The following is a 19,212-nucleotide window of genomic DNA, read 5'->3' on the forward strand; positions in this document are numbered from 1 at the left end:
AAAGGAAGTACTAATAACTTGAAGAAAGACAAGATAAGGAAGACAAGCCCTCCTTTCTCCACCTCACTTCACTCAACATGTCTTTTTATTCCTTTGTAAAATCAAGGGTCAAAAAAATAACTTGAGGGCCTCCCCGGTGGTGCAGCAGTTGAGAGCTGGGTTGCGAAGCTGCCCGTAGCCTCTGCAGCGCCGGTTTGATCCCCGGCCACCAGCGAGGATCCCACATGGTGCACAGACCTCTCCTGCCGCCCGCTGCTCCCCTCAGCAGCGTATTTCGTCAGTCTGCCTGTTCTGTTCCCAGCTCTGGCTCTGGTGAATTCTCTCACCCTCCCATGCTTCTGACTATACCCAGTGCTTGTATAAAAAAATAAATAAATCTTTAAAAAAAATATCTTGAGAAAGTACAAAATGCCTCTCCACCTGACTGCCCTGCCTACCTCCCCCCTATTTTGCCATTTGTGTTAGTCTGTGGTCTTGTTTCGTGTTTTTGTTTTATGTGTGTGTTTCTTCTTATTGTGGGGTTTTGTTTCCAGGAGAGATGCAATATTCAAGAGGAGAATGCTGACATATTTTAATAGATGCCAAAGTCACAATATAATACTAAACAAAAATACTTGGATCACTAAAAGATCTCTGAGGAGGATGGATTAGAAATCACAGCAAAGAGTTCATTGTCATCTCTTGCTTCCTCCTCCTCTACTGCTTTATAGAGCATGAATCTGAATTCAAGAAGACAGGATCACATTTGGGTTTTATAGAAGGCTGCCACTACAACTACAGGGATTGTGGTTTCTGCTACTTAAAGATGTAAACTGTTCAATTCACTAACTACCAAAACACACTCCCCCCCACCCCCCATACAATTTTTCACTTACAAAATGAGGACAACTGGGATTGTTATGAGAGTATGTTGATGTGGAATACAGACTTAAATAAGATCTTCAAATCATTTATCTACAGTGTCTGGTGTTGGAAGTACTTAACAGGATTAAAAAAAAAAAAAACTAATAAAATAAGCAATGTTTTCCCTACTAAATCTTAGTGGTTGAACTTCTTCTAGAATACATGGGTCATTCTCCTTAATTTGAAAACCAAAAATCTAAAAATAAAAGTGCTTCTTTTCCATTTTTTTCCTTGCCAAAGTCTGTGTGTGTGTGTGTGTGTGTGTGTGTGTCTCCCTCTCTCCACGCTCGCTCGCTCTCTTTTTCTCTCTCTCACACACACACACAAACCACTCTGCTTTTCAGTATCAATAAGATTCTCATTCAGCCAATGCTAATTAAGTGTTAAAATTGCCCCAGACACTTCCTTTACCCTTTTAAGTGTTCTGACCACCAACACGAGAAAGGATTAGCGTCTTAACGCTCATCTAACAGGCAGAAGAATTGAAGTCCAAATTAAGTTATGTAGTATATGCTCCTACCTATCCAGGTAACCTGCTTTCATTGAAATTGACCCAACCCTGTCTCCTGCCCTACACTCCACAAAAATCACCCACACCCACACTTACCACCTGAAAAATTCCCACTAATTAATTCTTCATGGCTCATTTGAAATGCCTGACATGCATCTGCTGTGAAAATCTCTCTAACTCCCACAAGAAAGTTTTGGTTCTCCATCTCCCAAAGATATTCCTCCTTATTCAAACTTTGCCTATTATTAAAATTTCTCTTCTTATAGAATTGTTTGTAAACATGACTGTCCTCCTCTGCAGATTTTAAGCTTCTAAAAATCCAGGGCATATCATGAGATATGTTTAAAGTGTATTATAAATAAACCACGCTATACCAGGGTCACGGGACTATACCCAAGCTTGCATCTTTCTATAGTGTCCTGTTATTATTTTTAATAACCATATTAGAGTGACTGTGATAACACATTCCTACACTGGCTTCTGCCTTTTCAACTGATGTTTCCACTTGACTAATAGGGACCTGCTGTTAGGAGAAGAAAGAGTCCCTGGTCTCATAATAATTCTCCACATGCTGGAGGAGCTTGTGATAAGGTCCTGGATCACGTGTAATGCTGTTGACCTTTACTGACTCTGTTCTGAACACCCGCAGGAATTGTCTATAGAATTAGAGCCACTCAAAATAGAATTCTGTTGATTTAGTTCCAAGATACATTTTGAGGGGTTGTTAGTAGTAGGATTTAATTTGTCATCTTCTTGCAGTCCTTCCTAAATAACAATTGCTTTCTTGTGTTAGTGCATAAATAAATAGAATTATTAAAGGGTAACTGACATCTCTCTATTTCTTGCCCAGACCATTATAAATCCTGGACTATTTAGTCAAGAGTTTTGCCTATAAATTTACTCTATTGTTTTTGATATTATTGGGAGACATAAACTAGGGTCATTGATAAACCCACAATTATTCCCTTTCCCGTGTTGACATGCTGACAACTACATATCCAGGTAGTTAGGGTGCACGCGACCAGGATAGGTTTATGAACCAAGATGGGCTGACGATTTGCCCTCGGCACACAGAGACTGGCTCAGACTGTTGGCATGACACTAACCAGCAGGCATATCCCATTCTCTGTGGGAACAAAAAGGCTGTGTGTAGTTGCCAAAATAATGCTCTTTACATTTGCTCTGGAGAGAGTTTGGCAGTAAAAACTAGGGAAGAGTAAGAGGAGAAAAAGGAGGGAGATATGGGACCATGACAAAGTTGCTGTGTTATGCCTGATGTACCAGTCCTGCCCTTTCTGAGATAATGTTAAAATAAACCTCCAAACCCCCATTTTGGGTCATAGTGGCAAAAAACAAACACCACTTAGCAATTTATTACTCCAGTGTGGTCTCTGGGCCGGGAACATTGATATCACTCAGGAGGTCTCTTTGGAGTAGAAGAATCTCAGGTTACATTTCAAACCTATACAATAAGAATGTGCATTTAAAAGAAACTTCCCAAATGCTTTATGGACAAGAAAGATAGAGAAACCCTAATAGAGCGGCAATTTTTCCCTACTGTCAATGTTCAATTCACATTGGTCTTTATTCACTCTCCCCACACACCGTTTCTATCACAGCAACTTTGCAAATATTTCCCTGCCTTGACCACTGTTTTCTGTTCTCTTCACCTAGCTAATATATCTTTAAATTGCAGATCTCAGTTCAAGTCTCATTTTCTCCTAGGCATCTTTTTGATTAGGTTAGCACCTGTTACACATGTTTATATTATGGGAACCTTTAACCTAATATGATGCATATTAAAATAAACTTCATGGGGACTCCCTGGTGGCGCGGGGGGTTAAGACGCAGCCTATGAAGCTATCTGCAGCCTCTGCAGCATGAGTTCAATCCCCAGCCAGGGAATTGATCCACGTGGCGCAGCAGACCTCTCCTGACTCTCCCACTGCTCCCCTCAGCAGTGTATTTCAGTTAGTCTGCCTGTTCTGTTCCCCACTCTGTGTCTGGTGAAGTGAATCCTCTCACTGCCCCCCGCCCCCACATCTCTGGCCTGCACCCCAGCTCTTGCATGCATAAATAAATAAATCTTTAAAAAAATAAACTTCATGAGCCATCAATGATAATGGATTTTTTTCTTAGCATTATGTTCCTAGTACCTAGATTGTATGCAGGAGGCCAGAATGCAAAAGCCCACCAGGAAGCCCACCTGGGGGCCAGGAATGCAGAAGACTGCCTAGAAAATTCAGACAATAAGCCTCTCCCTGCCCTACAAATCTTTTCCCACCTTACAAACTCCCGGCCCCCCACCTTGCAAACCCAGCTTCCCACCTGACCTCTCTACACCCTATAAAAGCCTGCCTCCCCCTGGCAATGGGCACAACTTCAGGACCCCCACCTTGGGTCCATGAATCCCGCCTGGGGGCACAATAAATCCCCCCCCTTTGAGAAATTTAGCCTGGCTCTCCTTTTCTTTACCATGCAGAACCTTTCAACATCCTCATTATGTACTTGGATGGATGGATGAATGGATGAAAGATGGAAAAGATTTACAGATAAAGGATCCTACAGAGTTAGTGATTAACCTAAAGTCATCTAAAATGTAGTAGGGAATGAGAGGGGGAGAGTAGGGGGAAAAAACAAACTGGTACATCTGAGTTTATAATCCAGGCTACTGCCCTGATGTCTCCTGGTGTATCTTTGAATTTTCCTTATTTCCCCTACAACATGTTCAACCAAACTGAGAAAATTAGAAACAAAACAGATGCCACATGAGAAAACCCCAACCTTGAAAATCAATGGAAATGAAAGGAACATTTTCTAAAGCACCTTCTTTTCTTTAATCAGAGAGACTGACAAACAGCCTGCTGCTGAACGGGTGGCTTGGAAGACACAATCATGTCCATTATCAAGTGATGCCACTTTTGTTTGGATGCCAAGTTCGTTGGCTGCAGAAAAAGAAAAAAAATATATACTATGTAATGGATCAAAGTGAGGCCATGGCAGCTGATCCGCCTTAGAGCAACTGGCAAGTAGGAAGTCCCCGTGAGTGGGAACCCAGGCAGCCATCAGAAAAGTGCCGGGTCCACGATACCATTCAGATACAGAATGAGTTCCATCTCACAAAATAAATTTTATGACATTCTTATTTGGGGGTGCAGGCCTATGACTGGAAAATCAGCAGAGTAATGTAGAAAAAGGAGCATGGATATTTAAAGCCCATGCCATTCTGGTATGTCCTGGCACAAAGGAGATGTAAAAAGATGAAGGCCCTTTCTTTCTATCTATCTAATTTATTGCAGCTTGTCTAAATATTTCTTATACTGTTAAATTTACTGACTGACTCTGCACCATCAAACTTCACCACCTCCTATGAATTACTCCTAAGTGTCCCCACAGGCAATATCCCAGATTATTCTTCTTGCCCACCTTCCATCCCCTCCCCCCAATGAAGTGTTTATCATTGTCTAAGCTTCTCAGCTGCTGTTTTGTATCACAATAATAGCCTTGTGTTGTTTCTTTTGAACTTGAATATTGTACCACTGATACTGTTCTCAAAAACTTTCTTCAGACATAACTAAATTTCTGTCCCCTCTTGATTCATTTATTCAAGATATGATATGTGCATACAAGATATGATATACTGTTAGATGCTGGAGATGAAAATACCCCACTCTCGCTCATGTGCATGTAATTAAATACCATTTTATAAGTATTGTGTGATTGCAATACAATGAGGTATTTCTAGGGGGGTGTGGATTGCTGTCAAACACATTTTAAAAGACCTCAAAAGACCCAGGCCCAACCCAGGACCCTGCTCTTTAAAGTTAAGGTCACCCATTAGGTCCACCTATGTTCTCCCCAAGCACGCTTTGCCTACTGCTAATCATAAATTTATAGTGACAGAGAAATACAATGTTCTGCTCTGTTTGTAATTCCCACCAAGATAATAATTGTTTTGATGGAAGAAACTGTTCTCAATTCATCTTTACAAGCCTAGTATCTAACACTGTGTCTTCTATTCAAAGGTGCTGGTAAATGTTGAACTCGCCGGCTCATTTGATAAATGCAAAACAAGCTTTAAGTGTCATTTCCTTCCAATGAAACTCAAAATGGGATTAACTTTGTCATCCCTCAGAAATGAAGCCATTTCTAATATTCCTTCAGTGAAGGAGAAGAGGGTAAAAAAAAAAAAAATTCTGCAAATTACAATAACTTGACAGCTGCTCGCTAAACAATACCACATTAATTTTCAAAGTTCCACACATGGCTGAGTGGAAGATCCCTTAATCCCAGGTCCCATTTTATGTTTGCCTCATTGTCTCTGTCCCCTCATTGTATCACTTGCAGAAATCATCAGTGGCTGTATACTCTCTTAAACCTTATTATTGCTAGAGAAGTCATAGAGCAGGTTAATGCAGACTTGCTTCCCAGAGGCATGCTAAAATGGATTTAAGTTCTTTATTTTGAGTGATTGACTTTGAGAAATCCCCTTCTTTATCAGTTACTACCAGAGAAACAGAACTTCTCAGGAGTGACAGTGAACTCGCCACATATTCTTGAGTTCTACAGGCATAATGACTTTTAAAGGTATTGAGATTAATTTGGCTGTTTATGAGGAGGCATAATCTGATGACCATGAGTGCTGAAGCCAATGAGATCGCCTGTCACAAGTTGAAAACACTAGCTTCCAGAGATCTGCTTTCTGGAACCCTTCCTGAGCCAGTTCTCTAAGCCTTAGTCAGGCTGCTGTTATTCCTTTGTTCTTGGCTGACTGTTTTCCACAAATGATTACCTTCAAAGGAACAGAGAGTCTTTCTTGAAGGGATTCTTTGCTTTTCAAAAAAACCTAAACTGTGTTATCTTGCTTTTGGAAACCTAACAACCTGGTTAGGAAAACGAAAGATCTCTTTCAAGTATTTCAAGTATAGAATATGAGTGGCACAAAACATGGCCTAGAGAGAAAAGAGGAAAAGTGACTGCATTGGAGCTCCGTGCTGGTGGGCTGTGCTGTGGGACATGCCCATCCTCATCCGGTAATAAAGGCAGTGGGACACTTCCTACCTGTTGCTATAAAAAGCTACTTTGATTTATCTCTTGATTTCAATTTTTTGACAGAATGCAGATACCAACAGGACTTTACAAATCACTGACAGAGTGTATCAGGGGTCCTGTTTCTAGGAGGGACTACTCAGGCTAGGAAAATATGGGCCAGAAAGGGCAACCTCACAGCAGGTGGCGCACTGCTAGGTGGTACCACCAAGTCTCCAGGAGGGTCCCCTGGAGTTGATTAAGCATCAGCATACATGTGACTTCACACAACCTGGCATGACATGGAGGTGACAATAGCAAAGGCTTAGCCGGGCTCCTCATCAGGCGTTTCCCTAGGAAATTCTGGTTTTCCTAATCCTATCAGGCTTGCTCTTAGTTGGCTCTCAGAACAATAAGGGAGAGTATAAGACACTGTTTTTTTCATTCATTCAAGATTTGAGTACTGTGCAACAAAAAAGAGTTGCATCATTTAGGAAGAACCAAGATGTGACTACTCCTGTGAGAGAAAACAATACAAAACTTAAAAGGGAAGGAGAAGACAATTGTCAAGCTCACTCTTTTGCCTGCAAGTACTAACAAATACAATTGTAGTTGGCAACTTGTACTTCAAAAATATTTTATATCTATATGTGTGTATATATGTGTGTGTATGTATATGCATTATGTATCTATAAGTGCACATATACATGCATATGTTTGGAAATTGTTTCCAAATACATTGTATGTGTTTGTGTGTGTGTGTGTAATTTGAAGAGGCTCCCAAATGAGAGTAATTAAGGACAAGGATATGCTAGTGGGCTTTCCCTTTGGGGTTCACATCTGACCCCAGCCTGCCTCAGCTTTCCCAGACTCAGCTGTTCCTCTCCAACATGAACCTTTGCTTGTCAGCTCAAAGTCACATGGACTCATGACAGCTAAAAAGAATCATCTGAAGTCCCAAGTGTGCATCTGATTGTGGTTTCCTTTCCAGATATGCCTTAACATCTCCTCTTTGACATGCATCCATGTCTCTCCCACTCACCTTTCATAATTAAAAAAAAAATTCCACTTGATTTAGAGAACCAATAACTTCTTCATGAACGCTACTAAGGGCCATATTCTCAGTTCTCCACTAGAAATTCTTTCATACTGCTACACCAACATTCATCACATCTCTGAAATTATTATTTTCTCCCCAAATCTTCACTACTCCAAGCTAGAGACACTGGAGGGCAGACAACATACATTCACACAAATCACTAGCTTTTCCTCCCAAATAACTACAACCACATTCTAGGAATGGGAATGCCCTCACATTCCACCAATATCTACTCTATATATGGGCTGATAGATATGCTACTTTCCTTTTTGGATTCTTTAATTCCCCCTCTATTCTAAGTTCCATTTCCTCACATTTTAGTTTACATTGTCTACTCACAGGCATGGAATTTGGCCAAGAAATTGTAAATGATGCTATAGGGGTGATCTGTATGAGTCTTCTAATTATTTCTCCAGACAACCCCTCAGAGTTATCATTCAAATATGCTCCCTAGGTCTAATTCTTCATTTCTGACATCACTGAATTGAATCGAGATACAGAAAATTATGTCTCTTCTAGAGAAGACCACAGGCTTGTTTGTATTTGAAAGGCTCACCAAAATTTTCATTTTTTCCCTCTAATTGGATTGTGTAATTTTTCTTCCTTAACAATTTATAGACTCTGTTCAGTTTTCTTAGTAACTGCACAATTCAATCTCCTGTGTGGACAACAAATATTTCTTTCTTGTGTCTACCATATGTTGCATCAAAGCAGAAACAACTTACAAAATTCTTTCAGTACAGTTAAAAGAATGCATGTTTTTGGTTTTTTACTTCCTTTATTAAGCTTTGTTTTTCTCTTCTATAACTTAATTACCTGATGAGATATTAATAACATAATGTATGTAAAATAGGCAATTAATTGCTTTGCACATGATGGCTGACCAATGAATGTTGAGTACCTCACCCCCGATTTTGTTATATTTTTTTATTCTTTAGTCCATTTATCCTTTCATACATTTAAGCTTTTATCTTCTTTTTCATTCATCAAACTATCCCACAATTACATCACCCTCCATCCTTCAATTCACAAAATCATCAATTACATTTTATGCTACATGTAACTCTGCTGAGTGCTGAGGATATAGCACCAAAAACTTTCTGCCTTTTAAGAATATCTCAGTCTGGGGCCTCCCCGGTGGCACAGCAGTTGAGCGCTGGGCTGCGAAGCTGCCCGCAGCCTCTGTAGGTCGGTTCGATCCCCGGCCGCCGGCAAGGGTCCCACATGGCGCGCAGACCTCTCCTGCCGCGCCTGCTGCTCCCCTCAGTAGTGTGTTTTGTCGGTCTGTCTGTTCTGCTCCCTGCTCTGGCTCTGGTGAATTCTCTCACCCTCCCGTGCTTCTGACTGTACCCAGTGCTTGTATAAATAAATAAATAAATCTTTAAAAAAAACCGAAAACAAAAAGAGTATCTCAGTCTGGAGGGAAGAACTCCATATAATTCCCAAATAGCCCTCCACATGATTCACAAATACAACTGATATTGAGAGAGAAAATAGCAAAGTACAATGGAGAGTAACTATAAGTATTAGAAGTATTTGATAAATGTTAAGACTATGCTTAATAGTCTGGAACCTACTAGACACTTTATTTCATTTAATCCTCATAACAATAATTTCTATCATAACATTATAATGATATTAGAGGCAAAGAGGCTGAACCTTAAATAAGTCAGTCAAATGACGAAAGTCAACATGTGAGTAGATCCTGAACTTGACCCCAAAACTCCTTCCTGTAAATACTAAGCTTGTGATTTTCATGGACAAGGGGCTCAACAGCTATCTGGTACAAAAGTGAGGGGAAGCTTAACTGTATCCTCCAGTTTCATATTTATGCCATCCAGAGCAGAGAAGAAAAAGATCTTGGGTGATAAATAATAATTAACATTAGCCTCTTGACTGTAAGAAAATAGCCCAGTTCCTGAAAACACTGATTAGACAACTGAACAGGAAGAGGCAGATGAAGAGGTCATAGCACTTGGGAAGTCACTATATATACATATTTATTTTAGACACACACACACACACACACACCCTACACACATATACAAACATATTACTGATCCTTCTGCCAAAAAAGGGTACTCTTTTTTTTTTTTTAAAGATTTATTTATTTTATTTATACAAGCACTGGGTACAGTCAGAAGCGCGGGAGGGTGAGAGAATTCACCAGAGCCAGAGCGGGGAGCAGAGCAGGAGAAGGACCGAAGTACACTGCTGAGGGGAGCAGTGGGCAGCAGGGGAGGTCTGCGCGCCATGTGGGACCCTCCTCCAGTGGCCGGGAAGCAGCCGGGGATCAAACCGGTGGTGCAGAGGCTGCGGGCAGCTTCGCAACCCAGCGCTCAACCACTGAGCCACCGGGGAGGCCCAAAGTGTACTCTTTGACTCTCCATATTCTAGTTGTGTCTTGTTGAGAGGGGCAGTGCTTTTCTAACTGTTGTTGTTGTTTTGGGCCTGTGCAATAATTTCTATGGCATGTCATGAGGAAGAACAACATGTTCAACATTATCTCAGCTAGCCTCTCTCTGAGTGCTTGTCACAAATAAAAGCAATTGATTTCTTTCTGCTTTTACTTTAAACTAAAAGTTATCCCTTGGTCTCCCTTCTTTTCCTCTCCCTTCCTCTATAATTCTGTCCAACAGCCATCAGGAGAGACTGAGAAAGGCAGGTATGCGATCAGGAGGATTGGAGCCTGCACATGACGGAGCCTGTGTATAAGTCAGCACAAAGAGGTGAGCAGGGCACAAGGGGGGTTGGGGATAGGGGGAGGGGGGCAGCAGCAGAACAGTACAGGATGCTGGTGCTCAGTGAAGACCAGCCTCACAGACCCCACTCTCATCAAACCAGCAAAGAGATTATCTTCAGAATTGAGACAGGTCAAAATTGTGATAAGAACACAGCAATATTTCTGTCATATTCCTGCCCAAAACATTGTATAACATGAATCCAATTATGAGGAAACACCAGATCAGCCCAAACTGAGGGAAGTTATATAAAACAACTGTCCTATATTGTGTAAATCTATAATCTGTAAGACCTGTGGAAAGGTCATGAGAGTTGAGCAAAGCATGGTGGGAGAGGGGTTCTGGGGGTAGAAGGAGACCCAAATTGACATGACAACTATATACAATTTATGATGGACTGGATTCTTTTGTTAAAAAGATGCTACTGGCACAATCAGGAACAACTGAATTTAGCATTACATTAAGAGAAAACAGATCAATTTCAATTTTTTATGATTTTGATGTTTGTATTACACTAATGTAAAAGAAAGTCTTGGCTGTAGATATCAGAAGCTAGCATTTCCCAGGGATATAATGCATCATGTCAACAACTTACTCTCAAACAGTTCAAAACAAAAATTTATATCATACTTAAAATTTTTGAGTAAATAGAAAAGAGCTTTATAAAAATGTTTTAATATATTAAGATGAGGTATAAACATCCAGTCTTTAAAGAAGTGTCATCTAACTCTGGGTTCAAATTCAAGTCTGACCATTAGTAGTTCTGTGATATGCATAAACCATTTAATCCCATACATTTGTGTGGTGTGGAAAGTATTGAGGATTAAGCTCTACAGTGCATGAAAAGTGATTAGAAGTATGTTTGACACACAGAGGTACTAAATCAGTTTAGCTATTATCATTACCAATACAAATTATAATTATTTTGTTGAGTGATTCATTTCTGGGGATTTATGAGAAATAAGCTAGGATTTGCAGTCGGAGAACCCTAGGCTCAGATGAGCACTAATTGACTAGATGGCCCAGAGAAAATTCCTTAATTTTTGTGAAATTCCATTGTTTTTACATCAACTTCTCTGACCTCACCACAATCATAACTCATCTTGACTTACTAATTCCAATCTCTACTGGCTTTCATTCATTTCCTCAAAAACATTATGTGGTTTCTAACTCCAAAGAATCATATGTTCTCATTCCTCTTCCTTATATACCTTTTCCATTCCCAGGCCTGGGGGACCCCACTATGTCAGAAACCTACTTAAAATCCAGTTCTCATAGTTCCTGGTCAGTAAGCTACTGGCCTTTACAGGTCTTTATTTTTTATAGGGCCGATTGAAATTTGCAAAATATTTTTTTCCTTGTTAATCCTCTGTATCTTACTCTGGACAAAAATGTTCCTGGAATTGACACACACAAAAAAAGTTCCTGAAATCAGTGTTTACGTCTGTTGATTTCTATTGCATTCACCACAGTGAGCCAGCATATAGTAGATGTCTCTGAACAATTACAGAATGAATGAATATACGAATGAGCTGAGCACAGCACCAGGCACTGGAAATTTGTTATGGTAACTCCACAGCAATTCTACAAAGTTGACAGCAAAACAGGTACTAGTATCACTGTTACCATAAACACGATCTCGCTTTTTACCACAGGTCAAAATAAAAAGTATCAGTAGATCTTGACAATTTTCAAAAGAAAACTAATTATTTGCTGGTATTAAACTTCCAGACAATTGAATAGAGGATCCTCACTCAAATTATGTAAAGAGACAACACTGGATGCAAATTTCCTGTTCCCACTAAAAATGAATGATTACTTCAGAAGGAAATAATTGCAACTAAATGCAACTGTTATGTATAAGACTGATGTGCATAATATTCCTCTACTCCTCCTATAAATTAAAACAATTCAGGAACATATTATCAGCAGACACTTATGAGAAGATGTGCTTACAGTTGCCACACTGATGATTCTAGTTGAATAGGAACTTTTCTTAGAGATAAAGACGGGAAAATGAACAAATAACCTCTTTGTTGTCGCATACGAATGACGTCCCACAGAAAACGAAGTTAGGTAGCATGAAAATATGAGTTTAAGTTACTTAGACGCAGGTTTTTAGGAAACAATTTATACAGAGTTTTAAACGGAAGAAACAACCAGAAAATGTTATTTCAACTCTGGCATCTCCTGTAGTAGCTCTAAAGATGGGGCAGATTATCCACCAAAACAAGTCTCAGCTTCCTCATCTATAAAATGGGGAGAATAATAACTCTTACCTTGTAATGTTGTTCGAGGAATCAGCTAAAATAACATGTCCTAGGTAATTTCTTTCAGCATCTTCTTACAAGTAGCTCTGCCGTAAAACATTTTCGTCGCACAACTCGTCATGAATTTGGCCGTAAAGCAATTTTGCTGTAAAAGAGGAAAAAAAAAATAGAAGAGGAGGGCCTCCCTGGTGTCGCAGCGGTTGAGCGCTGGGTTGCGAAGCTGCCCGCGGCCTCTGGGGCGCAGGTTCAATCCCGGCTGCTCCCCGGCCACCGGAGGAGGATCCCACATGGCGCGCAGACCTCTCCTGCCGCCCGCTGCTCCCCTCAGCAGTGTACTTCGGTCCTTCTGCCTGCTCTGCTCCCCGCTCTGGCTCTGGTGAATTCTCTCACCCTCCCGCGCTTCTGACTGTACCCAGTGCTTGTATAAATAAAAAACAAATAAATAAATATATAAATAAAACATGCCTCTATAAAAAAAAATAGAAGAGGAACACTCATGCAGACATCATGAAACATGAAAAACTGGTAACAAAATTTAAAATACAAAATATTCTAATACAAATGTAATGTGAAAAAGACAAAAAACACAAAATACAGAATATTCAGATACATTGAAAATAGGTGTTGATTCATGGCAACACTACAAAAGCAATGGAGTGTGTGTGTGTGTGTACATGTGTGAGTGTGTGTATTGTACCTAAGTACTAGTCTCCCAGGTCTTTGGACATTCATAGCAATAAACTTTTTCATATTATTCAGTGATCAAGTAACATGACAGCCCCCAGGGTAGGGGCAGGTTTCAGGTTCCGTGTGCCACCCAAGGAAGGGCGGAGCAGAGCAGAGAGGAGGAGAAGCTGGAGAGGGGACTGGAGAAAATAAGGAAGGGAGGAGAATAGTGAGCCAGAAGGAGACCTGCAGGAGAGACATAAAACAGAGACACGTGAAGAAGTGACCCTTGCTTCCTGGTCTTGGACTGGTTAAAAGACCAGTTTTTGTTACCAGTTTTTCATGTTTCATGATGTCTGCATGAGTGTTCCTCTTCTATTTTTTTTTATAGAGGCATGTTTTATTTATATATTTATTTATTTGTTTTTTATTTATACAAGCACTGGGTACAGTCAGAGAGACCTGGGGGAAGGTTGCCAATGGTAGCTTTTATCTTGATTTTGATTTTGTTCTTTTCTTTCCTGTCTATTCTTCCCCTATCCTATGGGTATCCACCAGAAGGTGCTTTAGACAAACTTTTGGGCCTCAGTGGTCCTGCTTTTACTGATGAGATAACTGACACTTAGAGCAATTTAGCAACTTACCTATAAAAACTTAAAGTCAATTCACAATGAGCCTAACCCAGGGGCATAAGGAAAATGCTCAATGGCTTCCTTCTCTGATAAAAACATCAATGAAACTTGATTCCGACTCCTCTTCTGGTAGAAGCCAGTGATGCTGACCAAGAACATTAGCTTTCAAGTGACTTTAATGGTGTGTGTGCATGAAACAAGATGTTTCTCGGTGGAAATGTTTTCTCTTGTGTGTCCTATAAAACAGATCATCCAAATGACCCCAAAGAACAAGTGTCTGTCTGGTTGGTAGCATCTGCCAGACTTCCCTTTAAGCTGCCAGAATCCAGGCCATGGGCTATCCACTCTCTCTGCTTCATTGCCACCCTTGCCTCGGGCCCTGCGGAAGGTGCACTGACTCTGTTTTACTTCTAGAGGAGCTCATTCTCTTTTTATGAGGGAAATTTCTTGAAGCAAGGACAATAATACTAAGTTACTGCTGTGACTGCTTTGCTGAATATTGAGTAGCACTGAGTCGGACTCTATGCTAGATGCTTTAGATACATTATCTCTAGCAATTAAAACAAACCTGGAAGTGGAAATTAGTATCCACATTTCATAGAGCTGAACTGCACTGTCCAATGTCACAAAGCTATGAGAACGAAACCATGGGGTTAATTTAGGTCTGTCTGACTCCAAACTCATGTGCATCCAGCTACAGAAAGGTTTATAATTATCCTAGTACTTTCTGCTATCATTATTATTAAGACAATTAAAAGCTAATAAATGGTGGTGAACAGTTATTCATTATTCTGTTAATCTAATGACACCTTAGATTGATATAGTGCAATAAAATTTACATATGCATTTTATGTGCTTTACTTCATTGGTTCTCACACCAGTCCTATGCTTCTCACTTGCAGCTTCCCCTCCTCCCACACTCAGAGGACCTTCTAGATACATTCAGATATCGGGTACTGAAGTTGCTAGGGTTTTTGATTATTATTTTTCTTTTACTAGATCACTAGGTGATAAGAACAATACCATATGCAGCCTAAATAAAAAATTAGAAGAGTCTATATATATATTTTTTTCTTTCTTAAGTACCATATTATAATCTAATTGAAATCTCTGAGCTAGCACATGGAGTTTAACTCACTCAAAGGGGTTATATGCCAATTTGGGGGAATTGTTTTGCCTAGCTTCAACTAACAAATGTTAAGTTATAGCTTTCTACTGGCCTGTCCAACTTCCATGTAATCTCATTAAAGAAAAAATGTCTACATTTTCTCTAGCCAGTTAATGGGCAAAAACACTTTTGCATACATTAGATCACACTGACCAACAGATTTCAGGTATAGTCTCAAAAATGAGGTCCATTATAGGGAAGAGAGCAGAGATAGAACTTGGATGTGGAAGTAAAAACAGAATGCGAGGAAGGAACAACCAGCCTCAAGGGCAGCCATGGGGAGAGGTGGCTCAAGAGGGGTCACAAATGACTCCAGAGGTCATGAGGATTTTACTTAAATTACTCTGAGACCTTCACATTAAAAGTAAATGAATATTATCTAACATAGAAGGCCAGTGATTATAGGGTTTAAAAGATCTACCTCTGCCTTTTGCTCCTCTTCATTTTTCAAATGACAGTTTAATGAAAGGAATGCAAACATTTGAATTGTTCAATAATGAGAATAAAACTGGCACCCATTAGCTGGATTCTTTGTTGGGATGGAGATGCTAATGAGCAGTCAGCATTCACAAAAGCCTCACCTTAGTATAATGAGAGATTAGTAAACTAGATTGCATTGCCCCCTGAAATTGTGCATTTGAATCATCTCTCCCTACAAAGCAGCTCTTTCCAAGTGACACATTCTATAGCAGGCCAATAACTCATTTCTGCCTCCCTGAAGGTTTCTCTTTCTATCTCTGAACCCCAAATGCATTTCTCATAAATATTAACATTTGTTAGTGGGGGATCTTAGGCCAATTTGAATTTTTGAGAATTGGGATGTGATTTGACTTGAAAAGAGTAATGAAGTTATTGTGAATCCAAGGATAGAAATGAGATTTGCAGAAAAAATATTTGAAACAGTGTAAAAGTAAGTGACAACCTATGGTTTCTTTAATTACAGTTCAAACAAGGAAAACCACCACAGCACTCTTAGGCCCATATTTTACAGCCTTAAAATTGGATACTGACCCTCTAAGTTCACTTTTTTCCCTTTCCTCCAAAGCTACAAAATCACCTTTGAAAGGTTTTTTAAAATATAATTATTTTTATACATTTTACATCATCATTCATTTTTGCACAATGTTTGCTTTCTCCTCTCAGGTGTAGCCCTCATAGAATTCCAAACCAGCAGTTCTCCTGTGCACCATCACCATGAAAAAAGCTTTCAATGCCTACCACATTAGCTCTTATTATTAGCATTGCTACATACATCTTTTCAAATCTTCACAAACATCCAGCTATGTAATTATTATTTTTTTATCCTTCTTGAGACTTATTTTCCTGTTATATCACTTCCCTACAAATCACAGAGGTGAGATTTGAACCCAGAATTGCTGAAATCCAGAAGCCAGGGCACTAAGTACCCAGTTTAAGATGAACTGGGTGAGGATTAGGGATGACGATGACCGGAGGGCAGCAGCCACTTTGTCCTTTCCTCTGTAAAGCTCTTCCTTCCTGTTTGGAGCATCATTTTGATTTCACTTTTCTCCCAGCTTAATGGTGGCACACACCATTAGGCTCAAATAGGTAGACTTAAACTATTTTTTACATGCTTTTTGGCAAAATAAGATGCTGTATTAGACACCTTCAAGGCGGTATTTGTGAGCAATGCACATCTGATATCTCTAAATGCATCTGTATTGATGGGCTCTTTGACTACTTAATGTTTTAAGGTAATTAAACCACAAAAACTCATTGGAATAATGTTTAGGGCTGACTTAAACCCTTAAAAGCCATTAGCTGTTAACTGCCAAGTTGCTCTGAGTCTCTGCATGAAATTGAATCATATTTGAAAGGTTTTGTAGGCTAGTGGCAAGATTCATAAAACAACGACAGCTTTACATTTTTCATCACAAACCAGGAAATTGTAAGGAGGGGGGAGAACTGGATTTGGGAGAGAAAATGGCATTGATTTCTCATGCAGTGTTTCTCTAGAATCTTCAGCTAATTAACCCCATTTGGCCTTCATATGGTAAAATTGCAAATATTCATTTACCATTTGTTTAATTCAATTCAAGTCAAAGGGCAATTGTGTTCTACCTATTGGGGTTGGTAGGAGGGACAGAAAGATTATTAAGGCAATGGCCCTGCCCCCAGGTAACTTCAGAGTCCAGAGACAAGCAGAAAATAAACAGCTTTGAGTATGTGTGGTGAGCAAACCCATAGAGGAAAGTACAAAGCAAAAAAAAAGGAGAATTATGAGTGGAGTCAAGTAAGGCTTCACAAATGAGCTGTGTTTAAAAAGCTGATAGGAGAGGCCAGGTAGAAGAAGTAGCCAAGTATTTCAGAAGAAGGAAAAAAAAAATCCAACACACACAGGGGAAAAAAGTCATGTCACCAAATGCCTTTTACCACTGACTCAGTATTTTCCACTGAAATTAAGATTTCAGAGTACCTCGCACACATGGCTGTGTGTGCACACATACAGACTACATATTACACAAGCACTAGAGTAAGGTTCTGACGGTTAAGCAACTGGTCTTCTGATATAGATATGAGCACCTGCTGACCCTGCACACAGATGGCTCCCAAGTGGCATGGAAAACTAGGTGTTTTCACAGCTCTGCTCTCTCCTGGCCCCTGCTTCACCACCACTGCAGTTGGGGCAGACCCTGCCACCCTGTCTCTGCTCTCCTGGTCAGCGAAACACTCTCCCCTCCAGGACACTCTGGCAGCACCCTGATATCTCTAAATCTATCTGTATCAATGGACTCTTTGTCTACTTAAAGTTTTAAGATAATTAAACCACAAAAACCTCATTGGAATAATGGTTAGGGCTGGTCACTAGGAACAAGACCAAGACAGGGCTCTGGACCTTCGATGAGCCAGAAAAGCATCAGCTCTTGAGTTACCTGTTCAGATAGCTATGGTGAAGACCATTTAAGCTTCAAAGAATCTACTTTATTTCAGCTGTAACATAAGATAACACAGGCAGAAAAAGCTTTTACTTCCATGCATGTATTATTTTGATAGGAAAGCACATTAGTTTCAGAGCATGGTGAGAACTTGGTACACGCACACGCGTGCACACACACACACACACCCAGAACTGAGGTGTGGTAAATGCATTTCTATCTGGACTGAAATACAGGTTCTTCTAAATTGTCTCCTATTTGTCTCAGATACTTAGGAAGTGTTTCTTCATCTGTAAAATAGGAATATTAATGTTTACTTCCTGCAGTTATTAGATGGACTAATAAGATAATGTCTATGAAAGGCTTATACTAAAGTCAATGCTTAGCATAAAAGAGCTGCACAGTAAGTATTTTTTCCCTTAGTTAATGCTCAGCAGTATTAGAAGATACACCAAATGATTCAATGACTTCTCTTTGTCTGGCTGCAGAAAACAAAAGTGACCAAGATTTATTACACAATTCTAATCCTACCTAACAAGCTCTGACAACCATTTGATTACATGCCTTCCCAAATGTGTGTCATATCTCAGGAAAAGTAGATAAGCCAACATTTCCTAAACATGTAGTTGCGCCTTCTTCATTTATCCCTCTAAATTCAATAAGAAATATTGAAGAACGCGTAAGACAAAATGTTTTTGCCATTTGTGTTGTTGCACTTAACCATGAAGTTAGCCTGAGGTCCTTTCGTTGTTGTTATTTTGTTCTATTTTTACTTTTCATCCTCCCACCAACAGTCTATTACAGAAGCTTGCATTTTTTAAAAAGATTTAGCTATTTTTGTACAAGAACCGGGGCACAGGCCACAGACGCGGGAGGGTGAGAGGATTCACCAGAGACCAAGTAGGGAACAGAACTGGCAGACTGATTGAAATACACTGTGGAGGGGAGCAGCGGGCGAGACAGGAGAGGTCTGCTGCGCCATGTGGGATTCTCGCCGGCCGGCCAGGATCAAACCCACACTGCAGAGAATGCGGGCAGCTTCACAGCGCCGCGCCCAATTGCCTGTGCCATCAGGGAGGCCCAACTTGCATTTTTTTTTTTTTTTTACTGAGTTTTTCAGAGGAAATATATCAATTCTGCAGGAATTCTAATGACCTTTTCTGCTGGGCTCAGGTTATATGTTTCTGGAATATTCCTGGCACCCCTCCCCCCCCCCAATGAAACAGGGCCTGGTTTTGCTCAACCCCAGAGCCAATGTTAACATTTTATGTTTTAAGATAATGGTACCCACAGAGAG

At 40.0% G+C, this 19,212-nt stretch overlaps 1 long non-coding RNA gene across 3 annotated transcripts in view; it reads right to left on the reverse strand.

Annotated features, from left to right (window-relative positions):
- The window catches only part of LOC119250407 (uncharacterized), a 760,618-nt gene that overhangs the window by 220,407 nt on the left and 520,999 nt on the right, over positions 1 to 19,212 (reverse strand). For all 3 annotated transcript variants that reach the window (XR_008552486.1, XR_008552485.1, XR_005126287.2), the window contains one exon: positions 12,562 to 12,697. This is a non-coding gene — a long non-coding RNA (uncharacterized LOC119250407). The remainder of the gene's footprint in view (positions 1 to 12,561; positions 12,698 to 19,212) is intronic.

The sequence above is a fragment of the Talpa occidentalis genome, unplaced genomic scaffold (assembly GCF_014898055.3).
Source record: "Talpa occidentalis isolate TD23 unplaced genomic scaffold, MPIMG_talOcc4v2.1 talOcc4.17, whole genome shotgun sequence".
In the NCBI taxonomy this organism is placed as follows: domain Eukaryota; kingdom Metazoa; phylum Chordata; class Mammalia; order Eulipotyphla; family Talpidae; genus Talpa; species Talpa occidentalis.